A 12,236-nucleotide genomic window follows, 5' to 3' on the forward strand; every position below is an offset into this window, starting at 1 on the left:
CTGACAGAGCTCACAGAATTTCCCAGCTGTGAAAAACAGAACCACTCCAAGCTATGTTATTGTCACATTTAAGAGCCTTGAAGACAGAGGTCACCCACAGTTTCCAAAGAAACAGCTTTCGGGCCGGCGCCGCGGCTCACTAGGCTAATCCTCCGCCTTGCGGTGCCGGCACACCGGGTTCTAGTCCTGGTCGGGGTGCCGGATTCTGTCCCAGTTGCCCCTCTTCCAGGCCAGCTCTCTGCTGTGGCCAGGGAGTGCAGTGGAGGATGGCCCAAGTGCTTGGGCCCTGCACCCCATGGGAGACCAGGAGAAGTACCTGGCTCCTGCCATCGGATCAGCGTGGTGCACCAGCCGCGGCGGCCATTGGAGGGTGAACCAACGGCAAAAGGAAGACCTTTCTCTCTATCTCTCTCTTACTGTCCCCTCTGCCTGTCAAAAAAAAAAAAAAGAAAAAGAAAAAAGAAAAAAAAGAAAAAAGAAACGAAACAGCTTTCATAAACAGAGGGATTAGAATGACTTTAGAATTCTCAAAAAATGTATCTGTAGCAGAAGATCATAGCACATTGATTTCACAATTCTATTTCCGACCTAGAATTCTGTAACCAAACTACCATTCCAGGATAAAGGTGGGATGAAGCCATTTTAGATATGAAAGGTCTACAGACGTTCACCTCGCACATCCTTTCTCAACAAGCTATCAGAAGTGTTCTGTACCAAAGTGAGACTGTGACGTGGGGACAGGCGGGAGACACACGGACTAGGAGACCCGGCATGCAAGAGAAGCAAAGGACGTCTTCAGAAAGGTGACAGGAGACCCTGAGGGGACAGACGTGTGAGATGTGTGTCAGGTACGGAGAACAGGACATCAGGAAGGCGCAGTCAGGGCTGTCACCTCTACACCCCTGCTGCAGAAGCTGCCTCCCCCAAAGAAGGAAGTCAACCAAGGAGGAGGACCCAGGGCAGGAGCAAAGCACAGGAACTCCAAGGAAGCAACAAGGGACGCCCCGGAAGAGAGCTGTGTGCAGGTCTGGAGGGCGCCCGGCTGGGATGGAGGAGCCTGGCTGCCTGCAGGAGGGAGGAGAACCAAGTGTTCCGGGACATGATGTGGAAGTGACAGATCACCTGGTATTAATATTAATGACCTTTGGAGGACTGTACCAAGAGGCCTGTAGATGGTGTGAGAAGGATTAGTAATATGTACAAAGGAAACCACGCTAATAAAAACACAAAGCAATAATTACCTTTAGAAAAAAACCAAAATTAAGAGAAGAATTATAATTACTACAAACCACAAAAACCAACTATGAAGATTTGTGTAAGCATTCTAATGTAAACACTGAATCTTGATTTCATATAATTGTATTTGGTTTAAGAGCTAAATCTTTCCAGTATAGTTATCTTCTATTTAAATCATAAGGTAAAAAAATATATAATGGCAATGTCCAAAGTTGATGAATAAAATATGAGTGTATGGCTCTCTGCTATGGCCTGAGAAAGCAGTGGAAGATGACCCAAGTGCTTGGGCCCCTGCACCTGCATGGGAGACCCAGAGGAAGTTCCTGGCTCCTGGCTTTGGATCGGCTCAGCTCTGGCCATTGTGGCCAATTGGGGAGTGAACCAACAGATGGAAGACCTCTCTCTCTCTCTTTCTCTCTGTCTGTAACTCTACCTCTCAAATAAATAAATAAAATCTTAAAAGCAAAAAAAAAAAAAATATGTGGAGACCAAATGCATCAGTGAGAAGGTAAGGTATGATACTGTGTTTCAAAAATTAAGAAAAAAATCCAGTTGTGTGCGATTGACAAGTGACAAGCCTAAGAAATAAAGACAGAGTACAAAACTGGACTTTGTCACTCTGCCTTTCAAATAAATAAATCTTTAAAAAGACAGAAATCTCACTCTGTGAGAGCCAGGGCCGGGTGTGTTCCCACAGCCCAGCACTGTGCCTGACACGTACCTAGTGCTCAGTAGATACTCCTTGAGTGAATGAAACTGAATTAATGATTCATTTTCTCTACATGAGATGTGGCTAGATTCCCACTCCCTGGGAAAGCCCAGGAACTGAACACCACCAGGAAGGCGCCTGTCATCAAACGAAGCAGGGCCCATTCACTTGGAGCAGCACTGAGGCACCCCCGCACCTGCCTCTCAGGATGGGCTGAGCCAGCGAGGACCCAGGAAGCAGGCGCTGGTTCTGGGCCTTGCACCGTCGGGAAGCAAGGGCACCCTGAGGCCCGGGTGTGCTGAGCTAGAGCCGTCACTGGTAAGGAAGCCGCAGCTGGGGTATATGGGAGAGAACAGGTCTTGGTCAGTTTTGAACACAGCGTCTTATCTGCTGCAGGTGTTCTGTGAATTTCTGTGAAATTCTGTCACATTCAGCAAGAAACACGGCAGCCCCACTGTTCATGGTCAGCCACGGGGGAGGGGAGATGGGGAGGCTCTCACAGGTGGTATGCACAGAGGCCAGGGAGTGGCGTGTGTGAGTGACACTGGGATGGGAAGTGCTACGGTTTGCATGACTCTGCCAAGACTGTTCCTGAAATGTAATTCCCACTGTGAAGTAGTCCGATGCTGGAAACTCAGTCTGGGTACAGTATTTGGAGGTGACACCTTAGGGAGGTGACTACAATAAAATAAGGCCATTAGGGTAGGGACCAAATCCAACAGGGCCCTGGCTTCATAAGAAGACAAGAGGGGTGGGCATTGTGGCGTAGCAGGCAAAGCGATACTGACTGGCATCCCATATAGGCGCCAGTTCAAGTCCCGGCTGCTCCACTTCTGATCCAGCTCCCTGCTAATGGCCTGGTAAAAGCAGCAGAAGATGGCCCAGGTGCTTAGGCCCCTGTCACACATGTGGAAGACCAGGAAGAAGCTCCTGGCTCCTGGCTTCCATCTGGCCCAGCGCTGGCCATTGTAGCCATCCGGGGAGTAAGCCAGAGAATGGAAGACCTCTCTCTCTCCCTCTCTCTCTCTCTCTTACTCTGCCTTTCAAACAAATCAAATAAATACATCTTTAAAGAAAAAGAAATCTCTCCCTGACTCTCCTTTAAAATAAATAAATAAATATTTTAAAAAGGAACATGAGATGAGGCAACTTTTATTCTTTGTGAATTACTCAATCTGTAGTATTCAACTGTAGCAACAGAAACACACTGAGACAGAAAGGGAAACTGAGGCATCTTAGGGAGGAAGAACTTGAATGATAGCAAGTAACAAAGGCGCTGTGATGTCATGGAAAGGACCCTGGATTTGGAATTGGATGATCTTGAGATTAATCATAGCTCTGCCATTTACTGGCTGTGTGACATACGTAACTGCCATAGCTCTCTGGGCCACAGTCTTGCTATCTGTAAAATGGGAAGTTTCAAGGATGTAATTAAGCTCCTCAACTGTTGTTACCACGAAGCATCTGTGGAGACCAAAGGTATTTTAATGGAGACTTGACCTCCATAAAGTGATGTTTCAGAGGAAAAACAAAACCCTGTGTATTCACCATCAATCACCACCCATTCTAGGCCAGGAAACCAGGGTGGGGGGCAGGTGTTAACTCCAGTGGTTAAGAGGCCCACAGCCCATGTTGGAATGCCCGGGTTTGATACTGGCCTCGGGCTGCAGACTCCAGCTTGCTGTTACTGCAAACCCTGGAAGGCAGCAGTGACAGCTCAGGTCATTTAGGAGGGAACCAGCAGGTAGAAGCTCAGCTTCTCTCTCTCTGATCATCGTCTCTTATGATGCCTGCATTGCAGGAGGCGTCCAGCAGGGGGTGTGCTCCAGGCCAGGGGGTGCCAGGCCTCAGCCTCGCTGGGCCTCCCTGCAGCATTCCAGGCAGTACAGCAGCTGATTTGCATGTTATGCAAGCAGGACCATGTTCTTCCAGGAGCCCATTCTTCTGGCCGCTCGCCATCATCTGGGCCACTCACTCCAACGGGCCTTAACCTTGACTCTTTCCTCTCAATGGGTGTGGGTGCAGCCTTGCAGAATTTCCAAGGAGAGACTGCAGGGAGGGTAGAAAGGGTGCTGAACTGGCAGTTGAAGGATTAGGTGCAAGTCCCAGCATGGCCATTTATGAGGGTGAGGCCTTGGGCCAACTGTTTCCCTTCTCTGAGGGTTGCGTTTGCCCCAGTGTTCACGACAATATCAATGTGGGGCAATTAGGTGAGAGTTTAATGTAGGAATGAGTATGCACACCCTTCACTGGGGCTTTGCCGGCAGTGGGGACTCTGCCATGTTGACTGAATAACAAACGTGAGATCAATAGAGCAAGAGCACTGAACTCTAGCGCAGGGAGTGCCAGATGAGGGTGACCTTCAGAGATCTGCTCCAAGCAGCAGTTTCTGTGCAAGAAAGGAGGAAGCTGACGTGGGTAAGCTCTAGCCTCTTTGTCAGCTCTGCTACTCGAGAACTCTGTGATGGCAGCCCGCAGCTGTCTTCCTCTGCTCCCCCGAGGGCACACTGACGGAGTGTTCAGAGGAAGAGACACCTGGAGCCAGCCCTGGAGACCTGTATGCTTTGCAAATTAAATGGTAAGGGGTTGAGGCAGGAGTTTGGTGCAGCAGTTAAGATGCCCATATACCACCTAGGAAATACAAGAAATCTCTTCTCTTTAGAGTAAGTTTTTTTTTTTTTTTTTTTTTTTTTTTTTTTTTTTAAAAAAAAAGGATGCCACATACCATATCGGAGTGCCTGAGTTCCAGTCTTCCCTCTGCTTCTGATCCAGCTTCCTGCTAACGCATATCCTGGGAGGCAGCAGGTGCTGGCTCAAGTGCTTGAGTTCCAATCACCCATGGGGAGACCAGGATGGAGTTCCAGGTTCTTCACTTTGGCCTGGATGAAAGTGGATGAAAAATGTGTGTGTGTGTGTGTGTGTGTACATGTATATGTGTCTTCCTGTCTGTCTCTGTGACTCTGGCTTTCAAATTAATAAAATCAAAATATAAACACTAAAGGGTGAGGGGTTCTGCACTGACATCTTCCTGAGGGACATAGGCGGGTCTATGTGTATGAGGTGCAGGGATGGAGTACTGGGTCCACCTGTCAGTCAGCACCATCATTCAGATCCCTGTTCTGGGAAGAGTGCTGGGCTTTGGTGCACACTGAGCCACCCATCCGAGGAGGTGAATGGGAACCAGCTCTGCGACCCAGGCTCTCCGTCTAGTCACGGGACATGCCAGGGACACATGTGACCAGCAAAAAGACAGTTTGTGCCAGAATCAGGGCAGCCGGTATATCCTAAAGAGGTTCTGGGCACAGGGTAGTCAAGGGGGCTCAAGGTCCGGCTAGGGTGCAGGTGTGATCTGCTCCTGAGGGATGCAGCAAATTTTTGTGGCGTGGAAAGAGGTGGGCAACGTATTCCAGGAGTCAAGGCGCTGTTCAGCATGCCCGAGGGAGGAGCCCGCACACCCGCACAGGTGAAGGCTGGCGAGGAAGGAAGAGGGGGCAGGTCTCTGCTCCAGCACCTACCGGAGGGTGCCCAGTGCTCTTCATTTATCCTCTCACAGCAACTGCCCATCTCCCAGGTGTTGTTCTCGTGCCCATTTTACAGATGTGGTGAATGAGGCTCAGAAAGCCCAAGAGCAGGTGGCGTAACTGGAAAGGAAGAGACCCAGGATTAGAAGAGGGTTACGGGGCCGGCACCGTGGCGTAGCGTGTAAAGCCGCTGCTTGTGGTGCCGGCAGCCCAACTGCTTCGAGTCCCGGCTGTTCCACTTCCTATCCAGTTCCCTGCTAACGTGCCCTGGGAGGGCAGTGGAGGATGACCCAAGTGCTTGGGACCCTGTACCCATGTGGGAGCCACATGGGAGACCTGGAGGAAGCTCCTGACTCCTGGCTTTGGATCACCTCAGCTCCAGCCATTGCAGCCATTGGGGAATGAACCAGTGGATGGATCTCTCTTTTCTCCCTCTCTCTGTAATTCTGCCTTTCAAATAAATAATCTTAAAAAAAAAAAGACATGCTCTTTGAATTGAAAAGTTTTTAGATCTTACAACAACAAAAAAAGAAGAAGAAGAAGAAGAAGAAGAAGAAGAAGAAGAAGAAGAAGAAGAAGAAGAAGAAGAAGAAGAAGAAGAAGAAGAAGAAGAAGAAGAGGGACACAGAACCCCAGGTCCCTCTCCCTGCCTCGTCCACACAGGACAGAGGATTCTTTGGTAGCATGGAAGGATGCATTTCCCTCCCGGGAAGGACCAGGACAGCCTCGCTCCTCTTCCAGACAGTGTGTCAGCTGCTCTCCTAACCTGAGACAGCCACGATCCCACACTGTGCCCAGCTCCATTAGCCTCGACACACCCCACTGCAGGACAATCTGATTAAATCCTGTTGGGGGCAGGAGGTTTCACAAAAGCCCCTGCTCTTCACGACCCAGACCTTCAAGGCCAGGACATAGGACAGGAAGGACACTTCATCACCGCACGGTCTCCCCCAGACAGAGTCCACAGCCGATGAGTCCTTAGGCGAACCATGCGAACTCCCGGAGAGCATTGGTTTCTTAATTCTGAGGCTCAAGGGGCCCTGGAGAAGGACTGCACCCACCCAGCGCAGGCCACTGGGAGAGAGCCATTGCTCCTGTTTCTCCAGAGTCGGGTGCTGGTTCTTCCAACAATCAGGCAGGGAAGTTTCTAGGCTTCCCTTCTGACCATATTTCCAGTGCCTTCTCAGCTTTACGAGATTGTCTTGTCTACGTTCGTGTAGGCAATAAGATCACAAAACCAAGCTTAAAAGCAACGTCTGTTGGACTCCAAAACTCAGCTTTGCCTCTCTGCGAATGAATGAATGAATGAATGAACATATGGGTAGAGTGGATGGGCTTAGGCCCAGGCACTCCAAGAGTGGAAGGCAGCATTAATTTTGCTGCCTCCTCCGACCTTTACAGCCTCCTCATGTGGAGATATGTGAAATCAGGTTCCAATAAATATCAAAGGAAGTTTATTTTTTAAGATTTATTTATTTATTTAAAAAGTCAGTGTTACAGAGACAGAGGGATCTTCCATCTGCTGTACTAGCCAGGGCTTCGCCACAGCGCCGGCTCCCTAGGCATGTTCTACCATGGTTTTAAGAAAGAGCTGGACATGGGCCCTTCAAGAGGGCCTGGGGCTTGCCACGCGGTGAAGCAGGGAGTGGCTTTTGCAGTGATGGGTGAACGTCAGGTCCCTGTAGGATCAGAATGCCCCCCAGATGGCCGCCCAGCCCCAGCAGCTGTAGCAGAGCGGTGGGTCTGGTTCTGGGAAGGCTGCTGCCTGTCTCATTTCTGTCTTGATGGTGGTAGAGACTCACTCACTTCTTTGCCTCATTGTCTCAGCAGTGGCCCCCACGTGTCCTACCTGAAACTCCCAGGACCAGCTGCAGAACATGCTGGAAGGAGGGCGTGGCTCTCTGGAATGAACCTTACAAATCACCCGTCTACCATCCATCCCCTTCCATTCTTTCACACCTATTTGTTAGGCAACAGCTCTGTCCCAGGTCCACGCAGCTGGTCCCTGCCCTGCCGTATCTTATGCACACAGGTGGTTTATCAGAAGGGGCCACTGGCCAGGGGTCTCCTGGCCCCTGAGCAGGGCACCTGACGCGTCCAGATGGTGATGATGAGAGTCCACAGAGAAACTCCAGTCTTAGGTGAGACTCAGAAGATACACAAGGTGCTGCTGCTGCGGACCGGGTGCTGATCTGCCGAGACCAAAGCAGCGGGACGTGGACAGTGAGGTCCAGCGGGATGGAAGGATCTTGATTTGATCGATGATGCTTGGCGGGAAGACAAGCTGCCTTACGAGGATGTCGCGATACCACTGAGTGCGCTGCCTGAGCCTGAGCAAGACAACGGTGGCACCACAGAGTCTGCCAAAGAACAAGAACGAGGTGGACAGACCTAGCCCTACCGTACTTGCACGAGAACGTGCCCCCGTCGGAAGCTGATGCTTAGCTCCCTCTCATGACGGGTTTGTTAAGAATACACACATACACAACATTTTCTCTCAGTCTCCTGAGTCAGATCGGTGGGAAATCAGCACTCCAAGTCGCGCACCCGCCTGGCGTGTGGAGCAAAGTGCTCAGTGCACGAGACACTGGGGTGTCTCAGGAACGCAGACGGTCTGGCTCCTTACCCCCAGAACTAGCTCGTGTCTGATCATGATTGCACCAACATTTACCTTTCTCTCTGGTTTTGCTTCACTGTCAAAGCGTGACGCTTCCCACCCACTTACACGTTTTCTGTGATGCTGGTGATTAAAAAAAGGAGGAAGCCAGGCATCAGGACAACGCCCAACTTCTGGCTCCCCACTTGGAGAAGCGCTCTGAGGGCATTTGGCCTACAGCTGTTAGGGCTACACAGATCTCTCATGCCCTGCTTACTGAGACTCTGAAGCTCCCTGTGTTATTTTCAAATTTTGGATTAATTTACAGATTTAAAATGTGTCTATCTTCTTTTTTTTTTCTAATTTTTTTTTTTTTTTGACAGGCAGAGTGGACAGTGAGAGAGAGAGACAGAGAGAAAGGTTTTCCTTTGCTGTTGGTTCACCCTCCAATGGCCGCCACGGCCGGCGCGCTGCGGCCGGTGCACCGCGCTGATCCAAAGCCAGGAGCCAGGTGCTTCTCCTGGTCTCCCATGGGGTGCAGGGCCCAAGCACTTGGGCCATCCTCCACTGCACTCCCGGGCCACAGCAGAGAGCTGGACTGGAAGAGGAGCAACTGGGACAGAATCCGGCGCCCCGACCAGGACTAGAACCCGGTGTGCCGGCGCTGCAGGCGGAGGATTAGCCTAGTGAGCCGCGGCGCCGGCCTTTATCTTCTCCTGCAGCTTCCTTTGGTGCTGCTGGGAAGAACCTTCAGTTAGGTGGACCACGAATAGTATCAACTAATAATGGCCTTGCTTCATTTCCTCAAAGCACTTTCACATGTAACCAGAGCACCCTGGAGTCAGTATTTAGTTAAATGTTTGTTTCACTAAACACTTTGCAAAACACATTCATGCATTTTTACCTCTTAGAGTTATCTCTGTGCATCCTTTCTTTCCTGGGTGTTTCTCTCTCTGGCTTTTAGGAGGAAGCAATACATCACATCTCGAAGGTAATTTCAAGGTGTCAGTCAGAAACACGCACCAACCATCCTGGAACCCAAACAGCCAGGCGGTCTCTTCCCCCTGGGTCTGTGGTCCTAACTAGAAATCATCCATCTTCAGAATATAGACCCCAGGCAACCAGTCCCTTCTGGAGCCAAAGAAAGAGTAGAAAAGAGAATTATGATGTTTAAGGAAAAAATTGTATTGCAAGAGAAAAGAGTTTTCCAGAAAAGTAAGGTACCTAGAAAATCTTAGATCTTTCACATCCTCATCAAATGAGGACTTCACTAAAAAGAAGAAGATAAACAAGACTTAACCAGCAAAGCGGGGAGGGGGCAGCAGGCAAGGTTCCTCCAGAAGAAGCAGGTGCGTGGTCACTCCCCGGAGGTCTTAGGAAGTGCCAGGCTACCTAAGCATCTGAGAACAGCTGAGTTGAACAAAGGAAGGGACATTTCCATATCTTCTTTTTTGTTGTTGTTGTTTTTCTATTTTTTTTTTCTTTCATATCTTCTGAGTACCTTGCCAGGCAGGGAACCTGTGTAAGACAAAGTGTGTGGGCCCAGTTGGAGAGGCAGCAGGAGATGGGGAAAGCAGTCAGGGCTTCTGGGTCAGATCCTGGGTCCAGGATTCTCAGAGCCGGAAGAGGGCACCAGCTCTCCCACTCCACCACTCCTGGCTGTCTTGCAGCCAGCCAGCTACCAGAGGGAAGAAAGAGCCCTGCGTGCTGCCCGGGCCCTGCGCTCCTGGGGTCCTCGGTGTCATTGAGGACACTTCGGCTTTCTTCTGCAAGCTGGGTTTGACGCCTGTCCCCACCTGGTCCTCCCTCTCCTCTCTCCTGGTCTTCATCAATCTCTCCCGGTGCTCTCAGTGCATCCAGACATCCCTGCCTTTCCAGGACCACTCAGGATATGCTCCGTCCCAGGCTGCCTTGGGGGCCCCACAGGTCCACTTTGTGCCCCAGGCTTGGCTGTTACCTCCGCTCCAGCATATCAGCCAGCTGCTTCTGAGAACTCTGCTGACTCCTGCAAGTTGGGCACCTGTCTCCCCGAGGACTTCCAGTCGCTCCCATGGCCCTGTGCGGGAGGTTCAACAGGCAAAGTACAAGGTAGGTATTTCCCAGGAGAAGTTCCTCCCTGAGATAGCACAGGCTGTCCCAAGAAAGGGACCGACAAGGACTGCCACGCTTCTGCCACGAGTTATTCCCAGACATCTAGGGGACCATAAAATGAAGCACAACTATTTACTTTTTTTTTTTTTTAAATTTGACAGATAGAGTTAGACAGTGAGAAAGAGAGAGAGAGAAAGGTCTTCCTTCTGTTGGTTCACTCCCCAGATGGCCGCAATGGCTGGCACAATGTGCCAATCTGAAGCCAGGAGCTAGGTGCTTCCTCCAGGTCTCCCACGCGGGTGCAGGGACCCAAGCACTTGGGCTATCCTCCACTGCCTTCCCGGGCACAGCAGAGAGCTGGACTAGAAGAGGAGCAACCGGGACTAGAACCCGGCATCCATATGGGATGCCAGCGCCGCAGGCGGAGGATGAACCAAGTGAGCCATGGCGCTGGCCCCCACAACTATTTACAACATGAATTGAAGGAGAATTAAACAGACATGGCAGAATGGGCCACGGGGAGGAACTGCAGGGCATGGGGTAGGTTCTTGCAAAGAGGGTGAGAGCTGAGGGCTTTCCACTGGCCTTGGGACCCTGGCTGTGAGACGAGTTCATCACTGACAGGCCCTCGCTGCTGGGGATGCAGTAGTCCCCCAACACTGGGCCTCCAAAGAAAATCAGCAAATTTCCCAAAGCTGAAGAGGGTAAAGTCACAGCTACCTAATTTGGGAACAATGAGCTAATGTCCCAGCTCTGCCAAAGGAGCCCAGAGCATGGAGGGCTCAACCAAAGGCACAGGCAGTCTGGAAGTGAACCTGGGACTCTCACTTCCTCACTTGTGACCCTGGACAAGGAAGTTCCCCGCTGTGAGCCTACACCCAGGGCTTGGTGTACAGGGTAAGGGAGAGTGGGGTGCCGACTTCACACACGGTGGCTGTTATTCCTGGGAGTGAGGCCCAGCCTGGCTCCTCCTGCAGCTCAGCCAGAGCCCCAGGCCCAGGGAGAGGCTCCTTCAAGTGAGACAGAATCGGGGTATTGTCTTGGGCATCTGAAACCCTTTGTCTACCTGGTGCTTCCTGGCTCTGCTCACCTTGCCCTGAGCAAGGCGGCAGGTTGGCTGGAGGGGATTGGGAGTGGCCATTCTGTCCTGGGTTTCAGGAGCTTCCCATCCAGCCTGTCCTGGCACCAGGAGCCCCAGAGTCCACCCAAGCCCCTAGGAGCACCGAGAAGAGAGCACTGGGGGGGGGGGGGTCTCACACAGACCCCACTGCTTCCAGGAGTGTCTCAGGGGCACAACAGCCCAGGTGCTGCTATATACACCTTGGAAATGTGGTTATTAGACCTCAGGCGTGCCATCCACAAACCCATGTTCCATCCACACAGAATCTCCTATTGAAGACTTGGCCACATTCCGTGTCTTTGCCAGATGGTATCCCCAGTTGAAAACAGTCTGCCTGCTCCCCTGCCTTTTCCTCCTGACTCATGCAGACTATCAAATGCTGATGGTCAGTGGGCAGGGGTGAGGTACCCAGAGACGGAGGAGAGGCATGGGTCGAGCCCCTACTGTGAGCAGTGGGCAGGGGTGAGGTCCCTAGAGAAAGAGGTGAGGCCCAGCTCTCTTCCCTTTGCTTGTGCTCCTTCCCCATCACCTTGAGGCCATATATAGTTAGACAGTGAGAGAGAGAGAGAGAGAGAGAGAAAGAGAGAGAGAGAGAGAGAGAGAGAGATCTTCCTTTTCTGTTGGTTCACCCCCGAAATGGCCGCTACGGCCAGTGCGCCGTGCCGATCCGAAGCCAGGAGCCAGGTCTCCCATGCGGTCTCCCAAGCACTTGGGCCATCCTCCATTGCTTTCCCAGGCCACAGCAGGGAGCTGGACTGGAAGAGGAGCAACCGGGACAGAATCTGGCGCCCCAACCAGGACTATAACCCGGGGTGCTGGCGCCGCAGGCAGAGGATTAGCCAAGTGAGCTGCGGCGCCAGCCATGGCCATATTTAGGCTCCACACCCAGGTCTCAGTTGGATGCTCTAGGGCCCTGCTGGGTTGCCCCACCCTCTCTCCTCTCACCCAGAACTCCCAACTGGA

At 51.6% G+C, this 12,236-nt stretch overlaps 1 long non-coding RNA gene and 1 pseudogene across 1 annotated transcript in view; one reads left to right on the forward strand and one right to left on the reverse strand.

Moving 5' to 3' along the window:
• Positions 1-3,081: 3,081 nt before the first annotated feature.
• The window catches only part of LOC138846170 (uncharacterized), a 28,793-nt gene continuing 19,638 nt past the window's right edge, over positions 3,082-12,236 (reverse strand). The window contains exons 2-4 of the long non-coding RNA XR_016223879.1: positions 5,461-5,586; positions 4,671-4,824; positions 3,082-3,994 (exon numbers count right to left, since the gene is read on the reverse strand). This is a non-coding gene — a long non-coding RNA (uncharacterized LOC138846170). The remainder of the gene's footprint in view (positions 3,995-4,670; positions 4,825-5,460; positions 5,587-12,236) is intronic.
• Positions 7,031-9,576, forward strand: LOC127484502 (anaphase-promoting complex subunit 13 pseudogene; annotated as a pseudogene).

This window comes from Oryctolagus cuniculus, chromosome 17, assembly GCF_051225735.1.
Source record: "Oryctolagus cuniculus isolate XC-2025 breed Fujian yellow rabbit chromosome 17, ASM5122573v1, whole genome shotgun sequence".
In the NCBI taxonomy this organism is placed as follows: domain Eukaryota; kingdom Metazoa; phylum Chordata; class Mammalia; order Lagomorpha; family Leporidae; genus Oryctolagus; species Oryctolagus cuniculus.